The following is a 15,707-nucleotide window of genomic DNA, read 5'->3' on the forward strand; positions in this document are numbered from 1 at the left end:
GCCAACCAGGCTCCTCCATACATGGGATTTTCCAGGCTAGAGTACTGGAGTGGGGTGTCATTGCCTTCTCCGAGCTGTAGACATTAAGCACAGATAATTACAGGGCTTGAGAACTCTTTTTTTTCCTCTTCCTGAGCCCTGTTAAGAGTTCTGTGTCTGACCACAGAGACAGCATTGTCCTTGTCCAGCTTTCTGCTCACAAAATAGCTGCTTTTTATTGGCCTTTCTTCAGGAGGCAGGTGGACTGGCCCACAGTAGTGATGCGAACAAGTTGCTGCCGCTGCTGCTGCTCATTAGCTTCAGTCATATCTGACTCTTTGTGATCCTGTGGCCTGCAGACCGCCAGACTCCTCTGTACATGGGATTCTCTAGGCGAGAACACTGGAGTGGGTTGCCATGCCTTCCTCCAGAGGATCTTCCCGACCTGGGATTGAACCTAGGTCTCCTGCATTGCAGGCAGGTTCTTTTACCTCTGAGTCACCAGGGAGGCCCTGCAAACAAATTGATCTTGGCTTAATTAAATATTGTGATCTTTGTCAAATTAGGAGTGACTTATTTAAGGGAGATCCAAAGGAAGAAACTAAAACATTTACCTAGCAAAGGGCAAAGCATTCTCATTTTCTTCTAAGGCTTCCTTATGACTTACCTTCCCCACCCCACCCCCAACCACAGTAATTTTATATATATACATACAGTTAAGTAGCATCAAGTACATTTGCATTGTTGGGTGTACTTGTTTTATTTTTATCTTCTTAGTTTAGGGTCAACAAATCATTCCAAATCTTGATTATATCAACCACTGTTTTTAGCTAGTTCTCCCATATTTGTATGATTTGTAAATAGCAGAATCCTTCCATATCTGTGCCTAACATGAAAATTAAAATAAATAATAGAACAAACCTAAAGACAATGAAGATTGAGACAAGTTGATAGCAAACTATTAATTCACATCAATGAGTAGGGTTTTAAACAAATGCAGTTGACTACATGCCATTATCAATTGCATTTGGTTAAAATCCTACTCAGAGGATGTCAATTAATGGTTTGCTATCAACCTGTTTCAATCTCCTTTGTCTTTCAGTTCAGTTGCTTTGTCTTTGAAAATGAAAGTGAAAGTGAAGTCACTCAGTCTTTGTGACCCCATGGACTGTAGCCTACCAGGCTCCTCTGTCCATAGGATTCTCCAGGCAAGAGTACTGGAGTGGGTTGCCATTTTCCTTCTCCAGGGGATCTTCCCGACCCAGGGATTGAACCCTAGTCTCCTGCATTCCAGGCAGATGCTTTAACCTCTGAGCTGTTTTTAGGTCCATTCTATCAATGCAGTTGACTATATTCCATTTGGAGACGGCAATGGCACCCCACTCCAGTACTCTTGCCTGGAAAATCCTATGGATGGAGGAGCCTGGTAGGCTGCAGTCCATGGGGTCACTAAGAGTCAGACACGACTGAGCGACTTCACTTTCACTTTTCACTTTTCACTTTCATGCATTGGGGAAGGAAATGGCAACCCACTCCAGTGTTCTTGCCTGGAGAATCCCAGGGACGGGGGAGCCTGGTGGGCTGCCGTCTATGGGATCGCACAGAGTCGGACACGACTGAAGTGACTTAGCTTAGCTTAGCTTATATTCCATTATCAATGGGGGCTTTCCTGCTGGCTCAGTCTTTAAAGAATCTGCCTGCAATTCAAGAGACCTGGGTTTGATCCCTGGGTTGGGAAGATCCTCTGGAGGGGAAAAATGGCAACCCATTCTAATATTCTTGCCTGTTGACAGAGCCTAGTGGGCTACAGTCCACGGGGTCGCAAGAGTCAGACACAACTTAGTGACTAAACCACCACTACATTATCCATTCAAATAATTTCTGTCTGTGAGACAGATCTCAGGACTTCCCTGGGAGCCCAGTGATTAAGATTCTGTGCTTCCACTGCCGGGAGCACAGGTTCAATCCCTGGTGGAGGAAATAAGATCCCATATGCTGTGCTGTGTGGCCAAAAAAAAAAAAAAAAAAAAAGATGTCTCATCTTTGTTCTAACCCTGTTTTCCCAACAACCTATTCACACAAATGTTTCACATGCACAGCCCCTGAAATACTCAAAACAAAATTCTCTAAACCAGTTCCCTTCCCTACTTATGCCATTTTCATCAACACCTCCCCATCTTGTCTTGGAGAATGGAAAGAGCTATAGTCATTTTAAATCTCTCTTCCCTTCTTTTCCTCTATCCTGACTGGCACTAAGCATTTTAGTTCAGAAATTTGTATGTCATGTCCCACACAAGAAATGACGATGCTAGATTGGTTGGGTAAACATAAGAGGCTGCTTGTGCCTGAAATTTATTGCCTGCTGATGGATAAGGGTGCCCCACAGCCCCCAAGGCTTTGTGCACCAGTATCTCAACTGACCTGTAACACCTTGGCACATACAGCTAGGAAGTTCAAATTTAGTCCATTCTTTCTTCTAAATGTCTCGTATTTGCTCTTTTACTTCCATTTCTGCAGCTACCATCTTGGTCAGTCCAGGTCGTTATCTCACACTTGGATTATTGTTAACATCCTCTTAACTGCTCTCCTTGCCTTTCCCGCAGGTTTGTCATTGGTGGTGTCACTGACTAATCTATTTCCCCACTGCTTCTGGCATGAACCTGTAATTGTTTCCCATCACCAATGACAGTCAAACTTAAATTCTTTTGTCAATATTTCATTAAGGAAGAGAAATTATTTAGGCCCATCTGTTAAACTTACCTGTTAAACTTATCTCTTACAAATTCTTCCAACAACCTCAGTTCAAGTTAAATTCACGCATTCACTACCTATCACCAACAGCATCAGATTTCTTATATTTGTTCTACCTCCAGAAGATCCTGGTGGTAGTAGTGAATTCATAATTCTTTCAGTAGTCTGATAGTCTTGAGGACCTACTATGTGTTGGGACCTGTGCCATCTTTCACAGCAGTCTCTCCTGTTAGCTAAAATTTTTTCAATTTTTTAAATAAGAAAGATGAAACATAATCAACTTGGTCAAAAAGAAAAATTGATCGTTAAGTGAGGAGCTAAGCCTTCAAATCTCAGCCTAACTTCAGGCAACACCCTCTGTCTACTGCCTTTGTCCAATGTGAGTTTAGCTTACACTGAACTCACATTTCTTTCCAAACTCCCAATTGGGCAGTTAAAATTTTGCTATCATGTGATAATCTTTTGATTGTTTTTTGTTAGTCTCTGATTCTTACAATTTTATGTAGCTGCTTGCCTGTTTGTCTTCTGTCATCTGTCCAACGGTGCTGACAAACTTTGCAAAACCTGGACCCCTAATAGATCTTAGGTGTCACTTGTCTCTGTGGATATGACATCTCAATTTCTAAATTGTTGCCAAAACAACATACTACCTTTGGCCCACCTGTGCTATGTAACACTGTGTTCAAGTAATTGAATTTACATTAATAGCCTTTATTTTCTGCATTTGCCTTACTCTTTTGCCCAGTTATTTGATAGCTTAATTTTTCAGTTCATAGATTATAATATCAAAAAGCCCCCATGCTTCCTTTAGCTTATGATAGTCCAGGCTGTCTGGCAGATTTTCCAAGAAAATTGATCACTTTAAATAAGAGATCTAGTTCCATAAATCTTCTAATAATTATTTTCAAATCTATTCTTAACTTCTGAGCAAAGTAAGTAGTAAGCTAAGTTCTCATTAACCCAGATTTGGGCCTTAATAAAATATGACTAATATAATTTCATATAAAAGTATCTTTTAAAATTCCATTACATGCCCAGAATTCATGATGCTGAGAGGTTTAGAAAACAAAAGTATGGTGTGTGATTCTGGCCCTCTAGAATGGTGCTACCCAATTATGTAGCCACTAGCCACACGTGAAAGCGGCTCAGTCGTGTCCGACTTTTTGCGACCCCATGGACTATACAGTCCATGGAATTCTACAGGCCAGAATACTGGAGTGGGTAGCCTTTCCCTTCTCCAGGGGATCTTCCCAACCCCAGGATCAAACCCTGGTCTCCCACATTGCAGGCAGATTCTTTACCAGCTGAGCCACAAGGGAAAGCCTTTGTCTGTGTGGAACACAATAAACTGTGGAAAATTCTGAAAGAGATGGGAATACCAGACCACCTGACTGGCCTCTTGAGAAACCTATAAGCAGGTCAGGAAGCAACAGTTAGAACTGGACAAGGAACAACAGACTGGTTCCAAATAGGAAAAGGAGTACGTCAAGGCTGTATATTGTCACCCTGCTTATTTAACTTCTATGCAGAGTACATCATGAGAAAGGCTGGGCTGGAAGAAGCACAAGCTAGAATCAAGATTGCCGGGAGAAATATCAACAATCTCAGACATGCAGATGACACCACCCTTATAGAAGAAAGTGAAGAGGTACTAAAAAGCCTCTTGATGAAAGTGAAAGAGGAGAGTGACAAAGTTGGCTTAAAGCTCAACATTCAGAAAACGAAGATCATGGCATCTGGTCCCATCACTTCATGGGAAATAGATGGGGAAACAGTGTCAGACTTTATTTTCTTGGGCTCCAAAATCACTGCAGATGGTGATTGTAGCCATGAAATTAAAAGATGTTTACTCCTTGGAAGGAAAGTTATGACCAACCTAGATAGCATATTCAAAAGCAGAGACATTACTTTGCCAACAAAGGTCCGTCTAGTCAAGGCTATGGTTTTTCCATTGGTCATGTATGGATGTGAGAGTAGGACTGTGAAGAAGGCTGAGCACCAAAGAATTGATGCTTTTGAACTGTGATGTTGGAGGAGACTCTTGAGAGTCCCTTGGACTGCAAGGAGATCCAACCAGTCCATTCTAAAGGAGATCAGCCCTAGGTGTTCTTTGAAAGGAATGACGCTAAAGCTAAAACTCCAATACTTTGGCCACCTAATGCGAAGAGTTGACTCATTGGAAAAGAGTCTGATGCTGGGAGGGATTGGGGGCAAGAGGAGAAGGGGACAACAGAGGATGAGATGGCTGGATGGCATCACCAACTCAATGGACGTGAGTTTGAGTGAACTCCGGAGTTGGTGTTGAACAGGGAGGTCTGGCGTGCTGCAGTTCATGGGGTCGCAAAGAGTCAGACATGACTGAGTGACTGAACTGAACGGAACTGAGCCACATGTGGCTATTTAAATTTTATTCATGAGATGTAAATAAAATTTAAAATTCAGTTCCTCAGCTGTAGTAGCCACATTTCAGTGCTCAGTAGTGGAATATGGTTAATGGCTACACATAAGATAGCACAGATATAGAGCATTTCTACATTACAAAAAAAAAAACCTATTAGACAGCACTCCTCTAAAAGTTTATAAGTAGTTCTGTTGAAAAATATATGTTTCATGCAATTCATACCAACTGATGATATATTATGGAGAAGGAAATGGCAACCCACTTCAGTATTCTTGCCTGGAGAATCCCAGGGACGGGGGAGTCTGGTAGGCTGTCATCTATGGAATCGCACAGGGTAGGACATGACTGAAGCGACTTAGCAGCAGCAGCAGCAACAAATGATATATTAACTACAAGTTCTGGCAAATAAGAAGCTAATTTAGGGTTTTATTCACCACTTTATTCAACACTTGGTGCTTAATAAGTGCTCAGAAATGTTTAACAAGTGTGTGTAGAATAAAGATGGCAGCTCCTATAGGGACACTCAGTTGTCTGCCACAAAAATATTTTTTAAAAAAACAACTAAATATTTAAGCAGTGTATGAGGAAGCAAGCTTTTCTATACACAAATAGTCTACATTTCATGAATTCTGCCAAATTCTAAATACAGATTTGTGGCAAATTGTTGACAATCCCTGTGCCCCTACTTGGACAGCTGTAAATGACATCTGCATCAAATCACCCAGGAGTTATTTATTTTCGAAATGTGCACTGAGCCACTTCTAAGCCCAAAGGGTAGAAATGTCACCTTTGTTCACTTCTCAAGAAAAACATTTTTAAGATCCAGCGCTGACTGGGAAAGTAAAAGCTATTCTTTGGGGTCTTATCCATAATTCCCTCTTCATTTCAAGCTTTCTGACAGTCATCACTTCTTGCCCCCATTCCTAGTCATGAAACAAACAGGAAAGCAATTCCATTGCTTCACCAGCCAATTGGCCTCTTTTCTGCCATAAAATTTAAATTGATTATTCAATTTGTGTTTATGAACTCTGTGGTTTTGTTATTACTTTTTCATATTTCAAGGACTGTGAGCTTCTTGGCACAATAGGACTGTTTGATTCAGTTTTACAATCCCATTTCCTGGGACAAGGTCCCACAGGAGATAACCATTAAGTTTGTTTGCTTATCAATAAATATTTTAAAATACATAAACTAAACTAATACATGTCTAATTATCAAATGTATCTAAGATTATATTTCTCCTTACCTGAAATTAACTCTAAGACAGTCATATTAATAATAAAACATAACTAATTAAAAACAAAACAACCTCTTTGAGTGACCTTTTTTCAAATTCCTCCGTAGTTCAGTTCAGTTCAGTTGTTCAGTCATGTCCAACTCTTTATGACCCCATTGACTGCAGTAGGCCAGGCTTCCCTGTCCATCACCAACTCCCGCAGCTTACTCAAACTCATGTCCATTGAGTCAGTGCTGCCATCCAACCATCTTATCCTCTGTCCTCCCCTTCTCCTCCCACCTTCAATCTTTCCCAGCATTGGGGTATTTTCCAATGAGTCAGTTCTTCACATCAGGTGGCCAAACTATTGGAGTTTCAGCTTCAGCATCAGTCCTTCCAATGAACATTCAGGACTGATTTCCCAAGGATGGACTGGCTGGATCTCCATGCAGTCCAAGGGACTCTCAAGAGTCTTCTCCAACATCACAGTTCAAAAGCATCAATACTTCAGCACTCAGCTTTCTTTATAGTCCAACTCTCACATCCATACATGACTACTGGAAAAACCATAGCCTTGACTAGACAGATCTTTGTTGACAAAGTAATGTCTCTGCTGTTAATATGATGTCTAGGTTGGTCAAAGCTTTTCTTCCAAGGAGTAAATGTCTTTTAATTTCATGGCTGCAGTCATCATCTGCAGTGGTTTTGGAGCTCCCAAAAATAAAGTCTCTCACTGTTTCCCCATCTATTTGCCATGAAGTGATGGGACCAGATGCCATGATCTTAGTTTTCTGAAAGTTGAGTTTTAAGCCAACTTTTTCACTCTCCTCTTTTACTTTCATCAAGAGGCTCTTTAGTTCTTCTTCACTTTCTGCCATAAGGGTGATTCCATCTGCATATCTGAGATAATTGATATTTCTCCTGGCAATCTTGATTCCAGCTTGTGCTTCATTGATCACTGGATCATTCAGTCCAGTCCAGCATTTCTCATGATGTACTCTGCATATAAGTTAAATAAGCAGGGTGACAATATACAGCCTTGATGTACTCCTTTCCCTATTTGGAACCAGTCTGTTGTTCCATGTCTAGTTCTAACTGCTGCTTCTTGACCTGCATACAGATTTCTCAGGAGGCAGGTCAGGTAGTCTGGTATTCCCATCTCTTTCAGAATTTTCAATAGTTTGTCATGATCCACCCAGTCAAAGGCTTTGGCATATTTAATAAAGCAGAAGTAGATGCTTTTCTGGAACTCTCTTGCTTTACCCGTGATCCAACAGATGTTGGCAATTTGACCTCTGCCTTTTCTAAATCCAGCTTGAACATCTGGAAGTTCATAGTTCACATACTGTTGAAGCCTGGCTTGGAGAATTTTGAGCGTTACTTTGCTAGCATGTGAGATGTGTGCAATCGTGTGGTAGTTTGAGAATTCTTTGGCATTGCCTTTCTTTGGGACTGGAATGAAAACTGACCTTTTCCAATCCTGGGACCACTGCTGAGTTTTCCAAATTTGCTGGCATATTGAGTGCCGCACTTTCACAGCATCGTCTTTTAGGAGTTGAAATAGCTCAACTGGAATCCTATCACCTCCACTAGCTTTGTTCGTAGTGATGCTTCCTAAAGCCCACTTGACTTCACATTCCAAGATGTCTGGCTCTAGGTGAGTGATCACATGATTGTGATTATCTGGGTCATGAAGAGCTTTTTTGTATATTTCTTCCATGTTTTCTTGCCACCTCTTCTTAATATCTTCTGCTTCTGTTAGGGCCATACAATTTCTGTCCTTTATTGAGCCCATCTTTGCATGAAATGTTCCCTTGGTATCTCTAATTTTCTTGAAGAGATCTCTAGTCTTTATCATTCTATTGTTTTCCTCTATTTTTTTCTTTCTTCCCCTTCTCCAGGGGATCTTCCCAACCCAGGCATCAAACACAGATCTCCCACATTGTAGGTGGATTCTTTACCAGCTGAGCCACAAGGGAAGCCCATAATTGAAAGTTGCTCAGTCATGTCTGACTCTTTGCAACCCCACAGACTATAGAGTCGATGGAATTCTCTAGGCCAGAATACTGGAGTGGGTAGCCTTTCCTTTCTCCAGGGGATCTTCCCAACCCAGGGATCAAACCCAGGTCTCCCGCATTGCAAGCATATTCTTTACCAACTGAGCCACAAGGGAAGCCCAAGAATACTGGAATGGATAGCCCATTGTTCCTCCAGCATATCTTCCCAACCCAGGAACCAGGGTCTATAGGGTCGCACAGAGTCGGACACGACTGAAGCGACTTAGCAGCAGCAGCAGCAGCTCCTACATTGCAGGCAGATTCTTTACCAACTGAGCTATCAGGGAAGCCCAGATTCGTCCTAGCTCCCTGCAAAATCAGACTATCTGACATATGTGTGCTGTGATCATGGGGCCTTTATAATGGAACTAAGTAGAAGATTCTGTTAGAATACCTAGAAACATGCCAGGAAGGCTGAATATCATACATTTGAAGTGTCTACTTAGTTAACCTGAAGAATCATCTATAGATAACAGGAAACCCCAAGTCCCCTGGAAATACATCTGCCCCACATAAAGCCAGAGAAAGGCTAGAGCAGAGATTCTCAATGTGTGGTCTGAAGACCCCCTGGGAATCACCAACTCCTTTTCATGGATTGGACAGGATTGATGCTATCTACATAATACTACTAAGATGTTATTTGCCTTTTTTATTATCATTCTCTCATGAATGTTCAGTGGAATTTTTCAGAGACCCCAAAATTATATGAAAAAGCTAATGTTATACTTCCCTTTTCCAGATACATATATGTATGAGGCCATATAGCACATATTTCACCCCCCCCCAAAAAAAAGAATATGTCACCACAGATTGAATGTAGACCAAATAGGAGAATATAGCTGTTTTCTACTACCCATACATTGAAGACATTTACAAAAATGTAAAACAGTGCTATGCTTCTCATTAAATTTTTTGTTTTAGAAAACATATTTTTCATAAAAGTGTTATCCATGCTAATATGTAATAATTTACTATTGTCATTTTAAATGAATTAATAAATGAAAATGTTCTCAGCTACTATCCACATTCGTGAAAACTATTTAGGATCTTCCAATATTTCTTTTTTTTTAAAGTATAGTTAATTTACAATGTTGTATTACTTTCAGATACATGAGCTCAGTGCTTCAGCTGTGTGTGTATATATATGTATATTCTTTTTCAGATTCTTTTCTTTTATAGGTTATTACAAAATATTAAGTATAGTTCTCTGTGCTGTGCTGTAGGTCCTTGTTGGTTGTCTATTTTATATATAGTGTGTAGTATGTATATGTTAGTCCCAAACTCCCAGTTTATCCCTATTCACCCCTTTCCTCCTAGTAACCATAAGTTTATTTTCTATGTCTGTGGGTTTATTTCTGTTTTGTAAACAGGTTCATTTGTATATATACATATGTATATATATTTAGATTCCACATATATGTGATATCATATGACATTTGTCTCATTTCTTTCCCTGGCTTACTTCACTGAGTATGATAATCTCTGTGTCCATCTGTGTTGCTGCAAATGGCATTATTTCATTTTATTTTATGATTGAGTAGTATTCCATCATATATATGTACCACATTTTTATCCATTATCCACTCATCTGTTGATGGACATTTAGGTTGCTTCCATGTCTTAAGTATTGTAAATAGTGTTGCAATGAACATTTTTAGGTGTGCAATGTAGTTTTGAAATCAAAAGCTTGAGAATCTTTGTATTAGAATATGGTGAGTATAAACAAAATTAATGGCCTTTGGATAATGATTAACTGAAGAAAGAAAAGAGCAAATTGAACCCTGTTTCTAAGCTTGACCAGAAAACTTTGCTAAAAATGCTGACCACTGTTATTTATTCAATCAACTCATTATCCATAGCTCTTTGGAGATTGCATCTAAGTCTTTACTCTTTTCTCATAAATCAAACCATTTATTTGACAAATAGTTGCCAACTCTTTTCAGTTGCATACAAATTGTTTTATTTCATAAAATATTTAAACTGTCATATCTACAATGGTTTTCAATTACAATTCAGTTTTTAAATTGATTTTTATTGGAGTGTAGTTGATTTATAATGAAGTGTTACTTTCTGCTATATAATAAAGTGAATCAGTTATACATAAACATATATTCATTCTTTCTAACATTCTTTTTCCATATAGATCATTACAGAGTACTGAGTAGAGTTCCCTGTGACTTAACAATTCAACATTAATTTGAGAACATGTCATGTCTGTTGGCAACTTGGGCTGAGTGTGGTCACAGCATATGGTTGCTACTTGTGAGACTTGCTGCCACTGTGAGTTATTGCAAAGAGAATGGATAGACTGATGTCCAAATTAACACTGACTATCTTTCCAATGGCTTATTAGTCTGTTTAGCTTCACAGGATGTACTTTTACGTAATATAGGCTATTAGGGACATTTATATTAAATTGATCCCTTTTATACAAGAATGCAATGTTCATTTTAATAAAAACTGACTATTGAAGAGCATTGGTATTCATCTACATGTGCCTGTGTGTGCATGTGTGTGCATGCACACGTATGTGTATGTGTGTGTATGTTCTCAAATATCTTTCAGACTCCTTCTTTCAATCAGTCTTATCTTAGGCTCAGAGAAGGTTTGCCACTGCTAATTGCTCTACACTAATCCATGTCCCTGGCCTTCCCTGGTGGCTCAGACGGTAAAGTGTCTCCCTGCAATGTGGTAGACGTGGGTTCGACAGTCCATGGGGTCGCAAAGAATCACACATGACTGAGCGACTTCACTTTCACTTTCACTTTCACTTTCATGTCCCAAGATTCCAGACTAAATCAAACTGTTTGATGATGTACTTCTCTGCTTCCTGAAGCTTGTCTTCTGGCTTGTCTCCTGCTTATAACCACTTTTCAAGTCTTATCACCTAAGTAAAAAGTCTGTTATTATTTTGGTGATCCAACCTTGCCTTACCCGCCTTCAAAGACCACATCAACAGTTATGTGGTTTAATAACTGTCACCCAGTCGGACAGGGTGCAGCTGGGAATTGCTGACTCTGTGAGACTATAGACTTCTCTGTCTCAGTTCCCCGCTCAGTGAAGAGAAATACTTATCTGTTTGTCTGTTCATCTCCCAGAATTATGTAGCCTCTGAGATCCTCCTTATTAGCATGCTTTCTCCTGTCGTTTCCACCATTCTCATCTTTCACCCCACCAAACCCTGCCCGCTCCTCAGGCAGTATTTCAGGATCACTCCAAGTGCACAATAATTTTTCTTGTCTGGACTTCTTATTTGGTGCTTAAAATACACTGCCTGTAACAATCATTATACTACAAATTTTCCAAAAAAATGTGTTGTTCTTCCCCAAACAGCCTTGAGTTTCTTGAGAGTGGAAATTTGGCCTTATTCATCTTTGATTATAGAATGCCTTGTCGCCTAAAAAGTACTCAGTACAGATGCAAAAGGTTGATCCAACATTTAGTCCACACATTCCATGTGCCAAGCACCGTGCTAAGTGCTTTTGCAAAAATCATCTAATTTAATCCTTGAACTTGAGGCTCAAAATTAAGAAAGGACACATCCAAGATCACACAGAAGTCCAAGTGCAACAACAGTTGTGGCTGGAAACAAGAGCTGTTTGGCTCTGAGCCAAACACCATTGTCTATTTCATCACACTGTCTCCCTTAGTAAATATTTCTTGATTAATAGCTCTCACTCCTCCTCATCTTTATCTTCCTCCTCTCCCTAATCAATATCAATCAATATCATGATATCAAATGAGTATATTTTCCTCTTAAAATGAAAATATATTTGTACAAGATTATGTTGCATTCTTAGTATGGCTAGCCTGGGGCCAGCAGGAATCCCTGTCCCTCTACTAACACTATAGCAAAGTAATTTCAGATTGCTCTAAGGAGTCTTAGGAATTTCAAGGAGATGAATCCATAAGTTGGGGTAGGAGAAATGAGTTTCTGACACCCCAGCCTCTACTAGAGTGATTTTAACTTATGTCTACTATTAACACAAATTTCATTTTTTAAAAAAGTCTTCTACAGCTTTTAAAACTTTTAAAATCAGCTATAGTCCAATCTCAGACCTTGGGTGCTGTGCTGTTACACCAATCCAAGAAAGTGGTCAAAATATGGCCTAATCATTGCTAGGTGTCCCATGCTGTAGAAGTCAGAGCAAACACTGATCTAGGCAGGACTACCCCAGAGCCAACCATATAGCTATGAACGGCAAATTCACTTCACCAACTTTATAGCTTGAAAGATGCTACAGAAATTGACATTAGCCAAAATATTTCTGCATTAGATCAGCAATAGCTGTATCTGAATGCTTACCGACAGGGCCTGAAAGTGAAAGTCACTCAGTTGTGTCTGACTCTCCAACCCATGGACAATACAGTCCATGGAATTCTCCAGGCCAGATTACTGGAATAAGTAACCTTTCCCTTCTCCAGGGGATCTTCCCAACCCAGGGAATGAACCCAGGTCTCCCACATTGCAGGCGGATTTTTTGCTGGTTGAGCCACAAGGGAAGCCCTTGAGATATCACCTTGAGGTATTACCTATATACCTGTTTGGAGAGGATCTCTTCAGCCCTTAGATCACTCACTTTGTATTTCTAAACCTGAGTGCTCTTATCTGTAAGATCAACGTAATAAGCATCCTTGCACTCATGCTCAGTCGTGTCTTGACTCTGTGCAATCCTATGAACTATAGCCTGCAAGGCTCCTCTGTCCATGCGATTCTCCAGGCAAGAATACCTGGCATAGGTTGCCATTTCCCTCTCCAGGGGATCATCCCAACCTGGGGATCTAACCCATGTCTCCTGCACTGCAGATGGATTCTTTACCTGCTGAGCCATCAGGGAAGACGTAGCAGTCATGTGAGGACTAAATTAGATAATATATAGGAAGTCTCATCTACCTTGCCTGAAACATGTTAATCCTCAATAAAACATAGCCATAATTATCAATTTTACGGAGCAGGCCAAATTATATTGCTAACTGATGGAAAATATAACTTTAAAAGATGAATCTCCAAGAATATACCTCAAACTCACTCCTCTTCATCAGACTTTAAAGAGTTTTGGGTTCCAACGGATTCTGCTGAGATTGCCTGTAAACTGATAGGAGAGTTCATAGTTTCTGGTGTCCTTTCATTTGGTTCTGGGTGATGGCTGGTTTCTCCTTGGGCTTTCTCCATTCACACTGCAGAGCCTACGGGACAAATCAGCTTAGCATCTTGTGCACACATCCAGCCGTCCCATATGGGAAAGCGTAAACTCAGGCCCGTCCCAATAGGGCTCATTGTCCTACTCGTGTTTTAAGTTCTGCCATTAGTAAAAGAGTATCAGTCTTCATCTTCTAAAAGACTCAGCTCCCCATGCCTGGGATCCTAAACCCCAGATTATTTCCATCAGCCCCAGCCGCATATGAGCCCATGAAGCAGGATATTCTGTTGGAACTGAGCCCAGTCTTGTGTGGCAGCCATACCCTCCCGCACAGAGAGATGGGACCCTCTGCATGACGTCACCACAAGATAAAACCTTTTTACTATCCTGCTTTATTTTCATGTATTACTAAGGATGAGAATGGGCCAAAAGAACCTACCTAATTTCATAGTGAGGAAAGGAGGTATTTAGCTAAAATCCCCAGAGACTCGTCAATTGTAGTACTAAAACTGTGTTTTTAAATTTTATTAGCTTCCAAAATCAAAAACGAGGGGAGATTACATCATAAGGGAGGGATCTTGCTTTATTAGCTTCCAGAGTCAGAAAAAAGAAAAGGGAAATTATATCACACATAAGAAAGATCTCACACATTTTCTGCCTTGTATTTTCCTTTCATAACCTCTTTATTTAACTGCTGGGAAATTAAGGGGAAACTCGCCATATCAAAAAACATTGACCCTAGTGACTTAAAATTAAAATCTGTGGTTTTTCATCTTCAGGAAAATGAGAGCTTATACTTCTGCTTTCTTCAGTTCTGTAGGCAACAACGGTTCCTAAGTTTTCATGTCCAGGACATGGGACACTTTCGGGAGGTAGAAGTAATATTTTGCTTTGTTTATTTTTGAGAAATATTTAAAATGGGGGAGGGGGCACAAAGAAGTATACAACAAACACCAATGGATCCATAACCAAGACTTTTGTTACATTTGCTTGAAGTCTTTTTTAATATGTAAAGAGTAAACTGTATACAGAAAGTTGAAATCAGACATCATTCCTCCTCAGGCCAGTTTCCCACCATGGCGTCCCAAAGACAGTCTCCATCATGATTTCACTGTGATTCTCTACCCACCAAGGTCAGTGCTGGTTTGTCCTGATTTGTGTGGCCAGGATCTCAAATCTCAGAAGATGGAGATGATAACTGCTCCAGTTAAGAGTCACCCACTGCTGCTCACTGGATCTTTCACCTCATATCCCAATCTGGTCACTCGAGGCTCTGTGTGTATCAAGAACAGACACAGCCTACATGGCAAGCCCTAGCCTTCTGTTCCCTAGTTCCCATTTGGCCTCCTCAAGGTGAAAGGTGAAAGCTTTCCCCAACAAAAGACACCTAAGGTCAGTCTTGTTGGATTTAAGAGACACAACTCTGCAAGAGAATCCAGGAGGAGAACTTCAAGAGTTCTTGACCTCCGTCTCATGAATTGCAAATAAAATGCCTCCTCTGGCTAGGGAGGTGATTTTAATGATCTAAGTATGCATGCCTGCATGATAAGTCACTTCAGTCATGACTGATTCTTTGTGACCCTATGATCGGTAGACTGCCAGGCTCCACAGTCCATGGGATTCTCCAGGCAAGAGTAGTAGAGTGGGTTGCCATGCCCTCCTCCAGGGGAATTTTCCTAACCCAGGGATTGAACCTGTGTCTCCTGCATTGGCAGGTGGGTTTTCTTTACCACTAGTGCCACCTTGGAAGCCCCATGTAAGTGTGAGCTGTGTGTGCGTGCTCAGTTGGCTTCAGTTGTGTCTGACTCTTTGCAACTTTATGGACTATAGCCTGCCAGGCTCCTCAGTCCATGAGATTCTCCAGGCAAGAGTACTGGAGTAGGTTGCCATGCCCTCCTCCAGGGGATCTTCCCAACCCAAGGATAAAGCCTGGATCTCCTCCATTACAGGCAGATTCTTTACCACTGAACTACCAGGGAAGCCTCCTAAGTATAGTTCTAGCAAGTCATAGAGGCTCAGTGAAACTTCAGTTAATTTTTGAATCAGGTTTTCAAACTTTTCAAGGAAAGCCATAAATCTGAATAATTACGTGAAATCACTCTAGTTTTTACATGTTCCCCTTTTTTTTTAAGTTTTACATCTACAGAAAAGCTTAAGCAATA

At 40.5% G+C, this 15,707-nt stretch overlaps 1 protein-coding gene across 4 annotated transcripts in view; it reads left to right on the top strand.

Moving 5' to 3' along the window:
- Positions 1–15,707, top strand: part of FYB1 (FYN binding protein 1) — a 175,172-nt gene that overhangs the window by 30,925 nt on the left and 128,540 nt on the right. Inside the window, exon 2 of one of the 4 annotated variants that reach the window (XM_042233840.2) lies at positions 14,608–14,678. The exons of the other annotated variants lie outside the window; for them this stretch is intronic. The gene's annotated coding sequence lies outside the window, so the exon portion shown is untranslated. The remainder of the gene's footprint in view (positions 1–14,607; positions 14,679–15,707) is intronic. 4 annotated transcript variants of the gene reach the window in all.

This window comes from Ovis aries, chromosome 16 (assembly GCF_016772045.2).
Source record: "Ovis aries strain OAR_USU_Benz2616 breed Rambouillet chromosome 16, ARS-UI_Ramb_v3.0, whole genome shotgun sequence".
Lineage (NCBI taxonomy): Eukaryota > Metazoa > Chordata > Mammalia > Artiodactyla > Bovidae > Ovis > Ovis aries.